Below are 15,737 nucleotides of genomic sequence, written 5' to 3' on the forward strand. Positions count from 1 at the left end.
CAGTGAGTTCTAGTCCTGTCTTAGGCACAAAGTCAACTGGGTTATTTTGGGCCAGTCACTCACTCTCAACTCAACTCACATCAGAGGTTTTGTTGTTGTAGGGTAAATAGGAGGAGGACAGAGTATTAGGTACGTTCGCTGCCTTGTCTTCTTCTTCTTCTTCTTCTTCTTCTTCTTCTTCTTCTTCTTCTTCTTCTTCTTCTTCTTCTTCTTCTTCTTCTTCTTCTTCTTCTTCTTCTTCTTCTTCTTCTTCTTCTTCTTCTTCTTCTTCTTATTATTATTATTATTATTATTATTATTATTATTATTATTATTATTATATTAATCTTTGGTGAGATTCACAGCTTTTGGGACTGATTGGTAGCTCAACAGCTCGAGTCCTAACCAAGGACCTAGGAACTGTTCAGGTAGCATCAAAGGATATAAGCTGTTCCAAGTAAGGTGGCATTTTGTTGAATCAGGGTATTCAAGTCTGATAAATTCAGAATTTCCAAATTGCAGTAGCCCTTTAGGTATTGCTCCAAGGGTTCCAATTACAATTGGGATAACACATGATTTCTTTTTCCAAAGTCACTCAACTTCAATTTTAAGTCCAGGTACTTTGTGATTTTTTTCCTGCCGCTTGTCTTCAATTCGTGCATCACCAGGTATTGCAATGTCAATGAACCAAATTTCTTTCTTTTCAATTATTGTTATGTTAGATGTGTTGTGGGCCAAGTGCCTGTCAGTCTGAATTCTGAAGTCCCACAAGATCTTGACTTTTTCATTCTCCAGAACCTTTTCAACCTTATGTTCCCAGTAGTTGTTACTCAAATCCAAACTTTTGACAGTTTCCAGTGAATGATTTTAGCAACTCGGTTATGGCGTTCTAGGTAGTCAGTTTGTAAAATTTTTCTGCACCCATGGTCAACTGTTCCATCTTTCTCAATAATAATAATAATAACAACAACAACAAAAAGTGAACTGAATTCACTAATTGAACGTACAAAATAATTTAGCCAGGACATCGGCATGCACTTTGGAATTGACAAATGTGCAACAATGGCAATCAAAGCAGGCAAGGTCATAGAAGATGATGGAATAGAACTTGACAATGAAGAAATGATAAAGGCAATGAAACCAGAAGCAGACTACAAGTACTTGGAGATTTTAGAAGCCTCTGATTTAATGCATGATAAAGTCAAGGAATCAACTTCAGCCAAGTACTTTTGAAGAATTTGCAAGATTTTAAAGTCCAGATTGAGTGGTGGAAACATGATAAAAGCAATAAAAACCTGGGCTATATCTGTGATTCGATACTCTGCAGGAATAATTGACTGGAACCAGATGGAGCTGGACAATTTGGACAGAAAACAAGGAAGCTTATGACTATGAATCATGCCTTGCATCCTAAAAGTGATGTTGATCGATTATATCTACCGAGAGCAGAGGGTGGTCAAGGTCTCCGACAAGTAAAGCAGACTGTAGAAGAAGAAAGACAAGGCTTGAATGACTACATCCAGAAAAGTGAAGAGCCAATGATTAAGGAAGTACATAAAGGAGGCCTTTTGAAGACAACCAAGTCAAATGCTGAATACAAAAAAGAAGTAATAGAGAAACGAATTGAAAATTGGAAAAGCAAAGCTATGCATGGCCAATACCTGAAAAGCATTGAAGGCAAAGCTGACCAAAAGCTTACTTAGAATTGGCTAAAATCAGGAATACTGAAAAAAGAAACTGAAGGCTTTATTTGGTTGCTCAAGAGCAAGCCTTAGCCACAAATTGCATGAAGGCAAAGATTCAGCATGTCACCACCAACAGCAAATGCCACCTCTGTAATGAGAAAGATGAAACAGTTGACCAGCTAATCAGTGGATGTAGCAAAATTTCACAAACTGACTGCTTAGAATGCCATAACTGAGTTGCTAAAATTATTCACTGGAAACTATGCCAGAAGTTTGGATTTGAGTATAGTAACAACTACTGGGAACATGAGGTTGAGAAGGTTCTGGAAAATGAAAAAGTCAAGATCTTGTGGGACTTCAGAATTCAGACAGACAGGCATTTGGCCCACAACATGCCTGACATAACAATAGTTGAGAAGAAAAGAGTTTGGTTCATTGACATTGCAATACCTGGTGATGCACGAATTGTAGACATGCAGCAAGAAAAAATTACAAAGTATCGAGACTTACAAATTGAAGTTGAGCGACTTTGGAAAAAGAAATCGTGTGTTATTACGACTGTAATTGGAACCCAGTCTAAAGGGCTGCCTTGCTATTTGGAAATCCTGAATTTATCAGACTTGAATACTCTGATTCTACAAAAAAACCACCCTACTTGGAACAGCTTATATCCTCCAACGCTACCTGAACAGTTCCTAGGTCCTTGGTTAGGACTTGAGCTGTTGAGCTACCAACCAGCTCCAAAGGCTGTGAATCTCACTAAAGATTAAATAATAATAACAATAATAACAATCATAATCATCATAATCATAATGATGATGGCAGGATTTTTTAAAATCTAAAATACTTCAAGACTGACTTGAAGGAAACAAAAATATTTTTTTAAAAAAATAGCCTATTATTATACTGAAGCCTATTAGCAATTGTCCCATTTTATTTTCAGTTCTCCACATAATTCTGAAAGTAATCAATCATTCAGGAGATTCTTCCCATTACCAAAACAGTTTGCTTACATTGTTATCCCCAAAGAATAAGAACAGGCTGCTTGTTCCATATAGACACGGTGTACTTGTCTTCCTCAGGTGGTGGCCTAGCAAAAGGCATAATAGAATTTCTGCTGAAGAGTGTGGGATTCCTGCTTCCCTTTCTTCAAAACTTCAAGTGCAGATGTTCAAAAGAGGAAGAGGAGGGGGAATCCTACACATCATCCACTGCACAAAGTTATGAACTGGTTAAAAATCACTGCACTTGACTCATGGCTTAGAACAAAGAAGTCCCTCCTTGTTTCGGGTACCTTCCAAGATGCACAGTGACTCAAGGAAAGAGCATCCTGTTTATTTGGCAAGCCACTAAACAACTAAAATTTAGAGCAGGAGTGTCCAACCTTAGCAATTTTAGATTTGTGAACTTTAACTCCCAGAATTCCCCAGCCAAGCCAAGCCCTGATTTAGAGAAAGGTAAGGCACTCCTAAATATTACCTAGAATAGCAGTGGCCATGAGAATCTAGGAAGCAACTTGTTTAAAGACCCTCAATGAAACTAGCTTTGTGAGTGACAATTGCAGTTGCAGTATATTTGATGCCAGATGATGTAGTGGATGAATAGGGATAAAAACGATTATTGCCCTTCTGAATAAGTTCCTTGTGCATTAACACTCATGGTTACGCAATGCCCCTTTTCAAACATGAGCATTAGGGAGCACGCCCAAGCTTTGAAATCATGAAGTGGGCTGCAGAGAAGGAACTTTGAAGTTTAATGAATATGCATTTTCAATAAACTTTCAAAACAGCATGGATTAGCTTTTCCAACTTGACATTGTCCCTATTTAGAAGCATGGAGGGGGATTCTTGGAGTTTAATCTAATACCCATGGAATCTATTTTTGTCCGTTTTTCATAAATAACTCAAGGTGGCAAACATATCCAATACAACTTCCTCCCCCTATTTTCCCTACAACAACAATCCTGTGGAATGACTGGCCCAGAATGGTCTCGTTGAGAAAAGCTAGCACCTACCGTCAAAAGGTTAACTCTAAACAAAGCAGTCGCTTGAGGTTATACGAGAAAAGAGTATTGAGAAACAACTTTGTAAATGTGAAGTGTAAAAACAAACACTGTGATTAGGCTTTGATTATATTCTTGTTAAATTAATCTGGTTGCTGTATACACATAACCATGAATCATTAACTGCACATTATGTAACATTATGCAGTGTAATTTGATTTTCAGAGAAAAGGCTTGCTACCAGATTTCCATCACCAAGTGCGGGTTTGCAAAACTAATGGCCTAGTATTTTGGCAGAGCAAAATACAAACTTACTTAAGAATATTTCAAGAGCAAAAGGAAGACAAAAGATTTCATATAATAGACTTGGCAAGAGGTATGTATTTGAGATTAGTATTGAAGATGAACTGATGAGATGATTTCTGATCATCTATATTTTATTGTAATATTTCTTAATGTTTATGAGCATGCAAATTTATCCATTAATATAAGGCAGGCATTTGAAATAATTTAATTCATATGTAAAACAATTAAATGAAAGGAATGAATTAGAACTTACAAAGCATTTGGCATTTAGGATTTCAGCATTTTTGATTCATTAATAAATTGTGCCTGGATTTGCACATCATGTTATATTTTATGAACAATTACTTTTGAATAAGTCATAATTAGCTAACTTCAGAATCTATATTAAGGCAAAAACTATAGTTTTCAAACCATAATAGCTGCATTCGGATATCAGAGTAAGTCATCAGTAAAACAAAGCACATTATGCCTTTTATGAATCCAGCAATTATTTTACTCCATCCTAAGAGGAGGAATATGGTAATTATCTCTCAGGAAAGCTTGGTGTGACCATACTGCTGATTTGACAGGCCGGGCTTGTCTGTAATAGGCTATAATGACAGGGCAGAAATATTGCTTGTGTACTGTCCATCTTGCTTTACGGCAGGATATCTTCAGAATCTCCTGAAAGGACTAGTGTCTCCTAGGATGCTGGTGGACCTCCATGTCCTAGAAGAAAGTTCAGGAATTCACATTCAACTAGAGTAAACAGGGGCATGTCCCCTATAGTATTAGAGCTAGCCTATGCAGGCAGTCCTACACTACCTCTGGTCTTCATATCCTGAATTCCTCAGTAATTTCATCTAAGTACCATGGCCAAGTTTTCCAGATTATTCCCAATGAGCTCTCTGAGATGCCTGGAGTTCTAGCAGAAGACAAGTATAAAACTGCTTGTGCCAAGACTACACTGTGGGCATAAGAATGGGGAAATGGTTCTTTGAACTTATGGTATCAACAAAGCATACCCGGGTGGCTATATTTGAAAGTTTATTGAAAATCCTTTTCAGTGGGGAGGCACAGATTTACCTGAGGATAGCTACAAGATGTTTGGGCAACATACATCTGACATGTTTGGCCGATAACATTTCTTAATTCACTCATGGCGAGATACGGGCAATATCTAAGGAGATAACGAGCTTTCTGAGATTACCTATGATTCCTTTGAGTTTCTGATTCTGAGGAATTGCATAGGGTGATCTATAGAATGAGCTTAGTCACCTGTGAGCTAAATCCCTATTCAACCTGGCTTCTACAAGAAGCCAGGGTGAGATGAATGACTAGATAAGGGAGGTGTCAGTCATCTTGCAGAGAAATAAGGTTATACCAGAGGCCTTAAGAAGCTTATATGGGATCTAGCCAACTCAAACAACTATTGCTCAGACTCAAATGTTTTCTTTCGAAGAAAGTTTGTTGAGACAGTGATAAGACTTCCATAGAGCACTCTAGGACAAACTTGTTCTAAATAAGCAGGTTGAGGTTGTGACCAGGCAGGGCCTTTTTCTAGTTTCTGCTGCTGCACCTATTGTGGTCCTACTTGAAGGCTGGTTGTGATGACAGTTACCCATGGCTACACTACTGTAATGTGCTCTCAGTCATGCTGCCTTCAGAGATACAGTACTTCAAAGCCACAAATGATACAGAATGTAGCAACCAGCATTCTGGCAAAGTTGCCAGAAACATAAAGTTCTGGCATTGTGAACACTGCATTTATGCAATCAAATATTAAATCCAGTATCATCATATTATTTTTTAAAATGTCCTTTGTTGGTATAAGTCAACCACCACTACAGAACATTATATAATAAAACTGAGTTCAGTTAGACTTGAAAAGACAAGTATGTACTGTAGAGAACTACTTCTTTTAAGATAATTATGGGCCATATTACAGTGCAATCTATATATATCAACTTGAACTTAAACTAGCACTGAATTGTACTTCATACCCCCCAAGTATCATGTACGTTTGTATGTTTGTATCTACGTACGTATATGTATATGTGTATGTGTGTGTGTGTGTGTGTGTGTATGTGTGCGCGTATATATTCAGCTTTGTTCGGGTATTTTCCCACGTCATTGTAGTTGTGCTTTTAAAGCTTCTGAAGCCTGATGATGGCAGATGAGATTCTGCCGAAACGTTGCTACAACTTTAAAAGCACAACTACAACGACGTGGGAAAATACCCGAACAAAGCTGAATGCCATATATATATATATATATATATATATATATATATATAATATATATGCACATACATACACATATATATACATATATATGTATATATATTTCAAGACTTAGTCAACTGATCTGAGAAACAATTAAGGATTTTCTTTTAAAATGTGGTTAATCCAGTAATATTAGAATTCTTGAATTAGATAGGTCATATTAAAATTCTATTTAAAGAAGGATGAGAATGGAATTGAAAGGAAGAAACTTTTTTTAAAGACATATATTTAAAAGGTTTAATAAATGAACAGAAGAATTCTAGAAGCATCATCAGTTCATAGGAAAATATGGTCAAAGAACAATAATTGTCAATATCTGATGGGTTCTTGACTGACATGCCAATTTAGATTTATACCACATCGCTATAGATACTAAATTTATTTTATTGTATATTTAGTGCAAGGAAGATATTCAAATGTGTTAGAATTCCAGCTGCCAATGATTGTTAACCAAGCTACAAAAAGAATCTTAGCCAAAAAAATCCACAGCAAAACAATCAACAGTTGGCAGCATTTCTTTCAGTGATGATCTAACCATGAAAAATAAATATAGAAAGAAGCCACATTAAAAAAAGTCTTGTGCAATCCTGTATGATATTATAGGCCACTTTACAGTGTATTCTTCCAGTTAAAGTTATTACTTTAAACGTTCTGAAACTTGTTAAAGGCAGACACCCAGTACATCTCTAGTTACCACAAATTTAGGCTATAGAGTCTTTCGTAATTTAAGATCTTCTGAAATTATGGTTTAGGAAGTCTATACATGGAGTCTAAACTAAAAAGGTCATGGCTAAGCTTTCATTTAGAGATTCCCAGAGTAGGGCTCTAAAGGAAGACTTGGCAATTCAGTATATAATGTGGAAATAATCTCTTAGGATATCTCAAAGCCTTTTGCATGATACTTCATTTTTCTACAAACACTCCTTACCATGGAGAAATATTCCATTTCCGTTCATTGCTATCAAATCCATGTGGCTGGTACATATAAAACAATATGATAAATTCAATTATTTATTGGTAATATATGGACTGTTTCCTAGTATGATTTGATTGCTTAGTGTACCCCATGACTATTATTAAGTGGTTTAACTTATGATTCTTGACTCTCGACGAATGTATCTTTTCTTTTACGTATAAAGAGAGCATTTGCACCAAGACAAATTCCTTGTGTGTCCAATCACACTTGGCCAATAAAAGAATTCTATTCTATTCTATTCTATTCTATTCTAGTCTGGTCTGGTCTAGTCTAGTCTATTCGCTTCAATTTTTTTCTAATTGTTATAGTAAAACCAGATTTTTCCCCCTGCACTCAAGGAAGGATAAATGGCAAGATCCAAGAAAGAGATTCCTACTTGACAAATAGCATTTGATATTGGAATTCTCCCAAAGAAATAAGTAACTACCATGTACATTGCAACTGAGAGTACTTGCATCGGTCCTAAAGTAAAATATTATTTTCCTATAATATTCAGACAGCTCTCATATCTGTTGGAAGGAACATAGAGGTAGTCCTCATTTAGCAACTACATTTGAGATCAGCAACTCGGTCATTAAGTGAAGTGGTCACTACATGAAACCATGATTGTGCTTATGATCTTACTTAAGCTTTCCTTTGCTTTACAGGCCTGCAAAGATCATAAATGTGAAGATTGTAAAGTGCTTAATCAGGAATGTTGGTTAAATCAGGAGTCACTAAATGAGGACTACCTCTATATCTAAATAAAATTGCACATATTCACATCAACATACCTGGCCACTCATATGGTCCCATTCAGTTTTAAATTTCTTTTGGCTTTTTGCATGGTCAATAGATTAAAAAAGATTTTAAAAAATAACACTTCTCTTCATATGTTGAAGAATATTGGTCCATATACTGTTTCTGAAACCTTAAAGACTAGCTGCTAGATATATATTTTCCAACCGTGTATCCCTAAAATGTATTTATTGGAAATCTCATGAATTTAGGATTTTATGTGACCAAAAGACATGTGTTTTACTGAGTATAATTCTTGACTCCCTTGAAAGAAACTAAATCTGGAAACTAATTGTATTTTACTGAATCCACATTGCAGGAATCTCATTTTATACATGTGTGGGACAGTATTCAAAGCTGAATTAACAATGTCAACATGCACTGTTTATATTCTTGTGCAGGAGAAGATCCAAGCAATTTTTGATTTGAGAGAGCTATAAAGAGGCACCTTCAAGGTTCTTAAAATGTCTTGATTACAGTGGGCTGAAAATAAAATCAGAGTCCAAACTAGGCAAATCTAGGATTTGCATCCTACTACAAGGTATATTTTTGTTACAGTTTCCGGTGTTCTTCCAAAACTCAAAGAAAGCAAAGTTAAAAATGCCCAAGTTGCTATCAATAGCCAGCAGGCCATAAACAGTATATTTTTCTCATTTCATGCTTTGTACTGAAAATATAAAAAAAGAGATAGCATGATCAGAATATTGTTCATTTTACCTTCCAAGCCACTTGGGAATATTAATAGCTTGCACAGAATGGAAAGATAGAACATTCTTTGTTTATTTATTTGTGTACAGTATTCTAGTTCAACACAAAGTGACTTTTTCCCTAGAAAAAAAGTCAAAATCTGATCACTAATGCAAAATAATAGTCCAAGAATTCAGCTGTAGCATACATGTCCTTTTCGACAGATAATTTACTTCCAAGACACCACTTTTATATGCATATCAATCAGAGGTGATATTCAGCAGGTTCTGACCAGTTCTTGAGAACTGGTAGCAGAAAATTTTAAGTAGTTCAGAGAACTAGCAAATACCACCTTTGACTGGAGATTTTACAGTATCCTTCCCCTGCCACGCCCACCAAGCCACACCCACAGAACTGGTAGTAAAAAAAAATTGAATCCCACCACTGATATAAATGCAACCAGATGATTGTCTGATTGTAGCTGACAATAAAAATAATCCATATATCAGAAGCCTTATCTTCTAGCATTGAAAAATAACGTTGCTATGCAAAATATTACTACATAATATTTATGTTTAAATAATCATCTTTAAATAATCTTTTTTTTTATTTAAATGTTTAAACTGTAAAATGCTTATTTTAAATGAAATAAACTTATATTATTTACTTAAATCTACCACCTCCTTCTGAATGGTGGGAACAGCATTTGCTCAATCCTGGATCCTCTGATGCATATCAGAGTCAAAACACACATCCCTAGTTACACTGAAAAATAAAGTGCATTGTTTTAGGCAGCAGAAGGGACACAGAAGAATCTACTCTGGGTATAAGCAAAAAAATTTCCCCTTCTCCAAGGAGAGAGGTGGAAATAGTGTAAATGAGGACATGACATAATGTAAGATCCGTATATCTCAATTCTGAGAACTTAAGGGGAAGATAAGTACATTTACCATCTGATAGATTCTCATTTATTGTCTCTTCCTCAGTACAATAGTTCACTCACCAAGCACTTTTATCCCAAGTAGGCTATGGGCCTGTGGTTGCCAACCAGTGGGCTGGGGACCACTGGTGGTCCGCGAAAAATTTTTGGTGGGCTGCAGAGAAATGTCCCCCCCAAAGCAATTAATCCAGGCTGCACAGGAACACAAAGCTGCGCCTCCCACATGGCCCACCCACCTGCTGTCCCCATCCTTTGGCCGAGCGCAAACCTTACCTTGAGTAGAGCCATGCGAGCTGGAACTGGAAGGTAAGACCAATGGCAGGGGAGGGAAATTCGCCCAGGGTGGCTTGCTGACGCTGGTGGGAAAGTCGGTCCCATATTCCAGAGCTGCAGTAGTCACAAGACTGGCCCTTTGGTCATCCTGGAGCAGCTCCTCCAGTCCATGGCAGGCTGGTGCACCCAGATGGAGGAGCAGCTGCTCCGAGATGACCAAAGGGCCAGTCCTGTGACTACTGCAGCTCTGGAATATGGGACTGACCTTCCCATCAATGTCAGCAAGCCACCGTCAGTCAAAATTCATATTAGTGGTCTGCAAGATTTAAAATTATGAGTTTGGTGGTCCCTGAGGTCCAAAAGGCTGGCGACCCCTGCTATAGGCTACAGGTAATCCTCGGCTTACAACCTTTTGTTTAGACATTGTCCAAAGTTAGAACAGTAATGAAAAAAAGTGACTTACATCTGGTCCTTGCACTTACGATCACTGAAGCATCCCCACGATCATGTGATCAAAATTCTGGCCCTTGGCAACTGGCATGTATTTACAATGGTTGTAGCATTCCCTGATCATAGTTTCCCAGGCAGATTCCAACAAGCCAAGTCAATGGGGGAAGCCAGATTCCCTTCATGAATGTATGATTTACTTAACAACTATAGTGATTCACTTAGCAACAGTGCAAAAAGTGCTAAAATTGGTTCATTGAACAAGCATCATGCTTAGTAACAGAAATTCTAGTTTCAACTGTGCTCATAAATCGAGGATTATCCGTACAAAACTGCAAGCTGTTGGGGCAAGAAGACAATTTTGTGTGCCTTTTTTTTCAATCATTCCAAAATCCATCTTAATGTAATAGCTACCTACCTACACCTAGGCATAAAAAAGACTAGACTACATACCCTTTGAAGAATTTCAAGTATTCAAATATTTTCATCTGACACCATATTCCAGCCAACAAGTTGGAGTGGGGTAAGGAAATTTTGGGTGGAGAGCTCATTTCATATTTAAAAGTACATAGTCAGAGTTTAAGTAACATGCAAATATGAAAATATTCCCCAAATTTATATTCAGGTCCATCCTGGGCTGTGATAGTTAGGTTGCATCTAAGACAGTCCTTAAGGGAACTGCTGCGATGAAAGAACAAGCAATCAATTATTGTTCTACTACCTTTTTGAATCAGTTTTCACTAAATACTTGCATGTATGATAGGGACAACCCAAGAAATATATTCAATTCTTAGTATTAAACACTTGAGTGTATCTGTGTTGAAGCCCCAGCTACATTATTTAATAACCAGAAACGTATGGTTACCACCCACTTTAGCAGCATTTTATCTCTGTGGTGCAATTCTATTTCATGCATAATTTGCCCTTTAAAAGCTATTTGTCTATCAGACTCGGTGACTCTGACTTATAAGCTATGCCTTCTATTGACCGTGACCTTTCAATAAACAGTAAAGAGAACATATTATTCTGAATTAGTTAGCACCCTTTAAAAAAAACCATTCACTTGTGTTTCAATACCAAATGGATACAGATGTTAATTAGTACAATTGCTTAACTCTGTTTTTCATAACTGACTGAAACACTCATCCTATGAAAACTCCTTCTGAAAAGAAAGGTAGTGTTCTTTTTGTCAGCAGGGAAATCCATCCTTTACATTTTATCTATATTCTGGCAATCCATTAAAAGCTCCAGCTCACTTGCACACTATATAAATCTCACAAGTTTACGGCTAAATCGGCTGAATCCCAATTTAAAATAAATTAGCTTTCTGGCTATCTAATCACTGCTGCAAGCTCACATCTCACTTTTAATATAAGGCAGGAACATTTTCATGGCTATACAATGTTACCTGCCAGGACTGGAAGCATTATTTCAAATACGGTTCTCACCTTTGAGTAATCACATTTTGTCATTTTTTTCCCCCAACACCAGTGCTTACATATAAAATTTCAAGAGTGCCCAATTCTGTGTAAGACCAAAGCACTAAGGAACAAAAGGAAACTGGGACAAGACAAAAGAATATACACATCCACACAGCAGAGCCAAATTTAACTAATTTTTTTTTTCATAAACAGCAAAGAAAACAAAACACTTCAAGTGTATTCTCCAAACAGCTGAGCAAATAAAATGAAGCTTAAGAGTTTTTTCCACTGTAGTTTTATTTGATTCATGCACAGTTCACAAAATGAGCAAATCAGCAATTCAATGGGGCGTGGAATGTGAATTAGGATTAAGCAAGTGATAGACATTCAAGTAGGAACTACAAACCCAAATACTGGCCTGTGGGAAGCAGAATCTGAATCTGTCACAGCTACAGATAGGCAACTAATATGATTTCTGGCATCAGAATTCCAGTGAAAATTTCTTGAAAATTACAGACTATGACTATCAAGTACGTTTAAAAAAAAAAAAACCTCATACTTAAGGGTTTCCGCTTTTATTTTACAGATGAAACACAGATGACAGCTCTGTCCAAGGGAGCTCATCTCCTAGTGACTTCACGAACATGAGCATGTGTGTGTGTGCGTGTAATTTTTATTACAAGAATATGTCTGAGGTAAAGAAAAACCAAAGAAAAAAATCAAAAGTGCAAAAAGAATGAATGAAAAGTTATAGAAGTAACTTCAAATTTTCTTTGCAGCGATAATAAGTAGAAATACAGACTTACTTCTTACTTCATGGTTACAACCCCCCCGCTTTTTTCTATTATCTATTTTTTTCTAATCATTGAAACTGTAATTCATAACTTCATTTTTTTCTGTTTCACCTAAAAAAATCCATAAGAGGAACGTGTCAGTGTAGTTTTCTTGGTAAGAGTACAAGAGTACAATTATTATTTGCCATTTTCTTCTTCTAGATTTCCCCACCCCACTTTTCAACCTAGTTTACAATCCTGGGATTTCCTGGTATCCCATCCAAGTATTAATCACATCCAGCCCATCTTAGCCAAAGCGAAGAACTCTAGAGGGTCCCCAAAGATATTGTTTCCTCTGCTTCATTGTGCTGTGTCTGAGTGGGGAGCTTGGAAGATCCGACTCTGTTAATCTGCCCCAGATATAAGCATGAATTGGTTCCAAAATATTCCCCAAAAGAAAACGGAACCAGCCACCTCATTCAACCTTCCACCTGGGAAAAATTCTCCAGAGAGCTGGTCATGAAAATGGGATCCACCTCATCTTCAGTCTCTTTTGACAGATACAGAGATGAGTTTAGGACCAACTATGCAACCCAAAATTGCATTTCCATGATTTCTTCCAGCAATACTCTACTCAATTTCCACCTGCACTGGCTACTACATATCTATTTGCCCAGCCATACCATCCAGAGAGAGAGGGAGAAAGGGGGAGGGGGGGGAGGGAGAGAAAGGGAGAGAGGAAGAGACAGAGGGGGAGGGAGGGAGGGAAAAGGAGAGAGGAAGAGGGAGGGAGAGAGGGAGAGAAAGGGAGGGAGATAGGGAGGGAAAGAAAGGGAGAGGAAGAGAGAGGGGGAGGGAGGGAAGGAGGGAGAGAGGGAGGGAAGGAGGGAGAGAGGGAGGGAGGGAAAGAAAGGGAGAGAGGAACAGAGAGAGGGAGGGAAGGTGGGAGAGAGGGAGGGAGGGAAAGAAAGAGAGAGGAAGAGAGGGAAGGAGGGAGGAAGGGAAAGAAAGGGAGAGAGGAAGAGAGAAGGTGGGAAGGAGGGAGAGAAAGGGAGAGAGACAACCGTGACTTTCACAGGAACAGCACCTGCTCCTCGAGCCCCTTTTAATCCCCTCTCGGGGACCTTGAGGATGGGGCCCCCGACATATATTCCTCTTGTCTTTGCCCTCCCAGCTTAGGAAGGCTGTGTTGGCGCTGGACCCGGTCGTGCGAACGCAGCCAAGGGACAACTCAAAAGTTTAGAACGCCGCACGGATTCGCCTCCCTGCCGAAGGAGAGAGGCTCAAAGTCGGGGGAAGCCGGCGAGCCAGCGGGAAAGCAGCACACCTCAACCCGCACACCCTCCGCGTTTCGCAAAGGCACAACTGGCAAAAGTCGGCGCAGGGATGCCCCGCTGCCGGGGCGCTGGCCATTCAGTCCCCCACCCATCCAGTCCCTTCTGTGTTTGGGGCAGGCAGACGCGGAGGGCGCCAGCCACTCAACCCCTTCACTCACCGCGCTCAGATGCCCGGCATCTGCCCGCTCCTCTCCGGCGATGTGTGTCCTCCAACCCGGACCACAAAGCCGGCGGCCAAGGCAACGCCACCAGCTAAATCAGCGGCGGGGCGAGGGCGGGCTCCTCCGGGGGCGGGGCGGGGCGTGGAAAAGGCGGGAGGTTAACCTTTGAGGAACCGGGGTGCCTTCCCTTGGTAAAGCCCTGCCCGCCTCTTGCCTCCTTCCGATTGCCTCCCCTGGACGGGCGCTGAGTTTTCTTCCCTTCCTATAAAGGGAGCGCGCTGCTTCCATTGGGGCCGATGGCTCGGATTCAATAATGCAATAGTTTTGCATGATTCCTTGTTCCGGGCGGGGCAAGCCAAGACGACGCCTGGCTTCATTTCAAAGGCACTCGCCTCGCCGTCGGGGTTCCCTCTCGCTTATCGTTCGGGGATTACAAGCAGTTGGAGGATAGCAGCTGTAGTCCCCACACATCTGAAAAGTCAAGATTTGGGAAAGGCTGAAGTGTTTTTAAAAAATGGGTTGTGAGAATAAGTCTCTGAACTAAATATATTCTTGCTCCTAATTCCTCAAATCAATTCTGGTTTTTTATTTTCTTAAAAACGATGGTTTTCTGTTTTCTTTATTTTGAGTAAGAGTTTAGAATAACTTGCTTTAGAATTTAAGGCAATGCATTTTATTATCTACATGTGGCTAGACAATGTGCCTTTTCCCATTACCGAGTTATTTCTCTCCACTCATCTCTGAAATTGGCAAAAAACATACTGCATCAGATCTGCTGCCCACTTTGTGGATAGGTCCATAGGCTGCCTTTACTGAATCTGTTCTGACTCATTGCCAAATGATTCTGTCTTGATTGTAAACAAAGCAATTAATCAATACATTTGACTGTACCTGCTTCCCACGGCTGAGTATTGTCCACCATCCAGAAAAGCATTTGATAAAGCCCAATACGGTAGAAAGAATTGAGTGGGTGTTGCTGCGGGACTCTTATCATTTCTAGGCTGTTTCTTTTGCACATTTCTTATACCTTATACCTCTTAAACTTTATACCTTTTATAGCTCTATTAAAATTTGACCCAAATAAAGTTTGTAGAGACTTTATTGCAACCCTAAAGGGAGCAGACTCACAAACAGCACTTTGTGTAAATTCTTTTAATAGTTTAATTCTTTTCCCTTCCTTTCTGCCTTTGGGAGATGTTTGTATTTTTATTTATTTTATGTATTTTGTCAAGCGATTATTAGATAACAGGTCTAAGGATAAACATGGTTATGAATACATGAAATAAATATGAATAAGAATACATAGCATCGTAGTGAGGTGAAGGCAATGAAAAGCCCAGAATCAGCAAATACACCTAATCATTTTTATTTTCTTTCTGATTTTCCCTTTTTCTCATTCATCTGATTCCTTCCTTCCTTCTTTTCTTCCTTCAACCCCCCGCCCCGCCCCCCCCATCAAATGAACCTCTTCTGTTTTTTAATTCAATTGATCTTCCACGTTCGGGAAAATTTTAGTCTAGACTCCTATTGTTTAGACTCCTATAGACATTCAATCAGTGAAGGGAAATGTGTGTTCATTCTCAGAACATTAGGTGGGTAGCCATATTGATATTTTCTTGCATTATAAAGCAGCTCTTAGCACCTATCAATCAGTTTCTTGGCGCGAACAGATTTTTGGACACCACCTTCTCTCTTTTTTTTAACCAGCA

General features: G+C 38.7%; 1 protein-coding gene across 1 annotated transcript in view; it reads right to left on the reverse strand.

The window, feature by feature from the left end:
* The window catches only part of LPAR3 (lysophosphatidic acid receptor 3), a 33,611-nt gene extending 19,293 nt beyond the window's left edge, over positions 1 to 14,318 (reverse strand). Inside the window, exon 1 of the mRNA XM_026700253.2 lies at positions 14,026 to 14,318. The gene's annotated coding sequence lies outside the window, so the exon portion shown is untranslated. The remainder of the gene's footprint in view (positions 1 to 14,025) is intronic.
* Positions 14,319 to 15,737: the final 1,419 nt, after the last annotated feature.

This window comes from Pseudonaja textilis, chromosome 3 (assembly GCF_049901715.1).
Source record: "Pseudonaja textilis isolate UNSWEBS1 chromosome 3, rPseTex1.2, whole genome shotgun sequence".
Classification (NCBI taxonomy): Eukaryota; Metazoa; Chordata; class Lepidosauria; order Squamata; family Elapidae; genus Pseudonaja; species Pseudonaja textilis.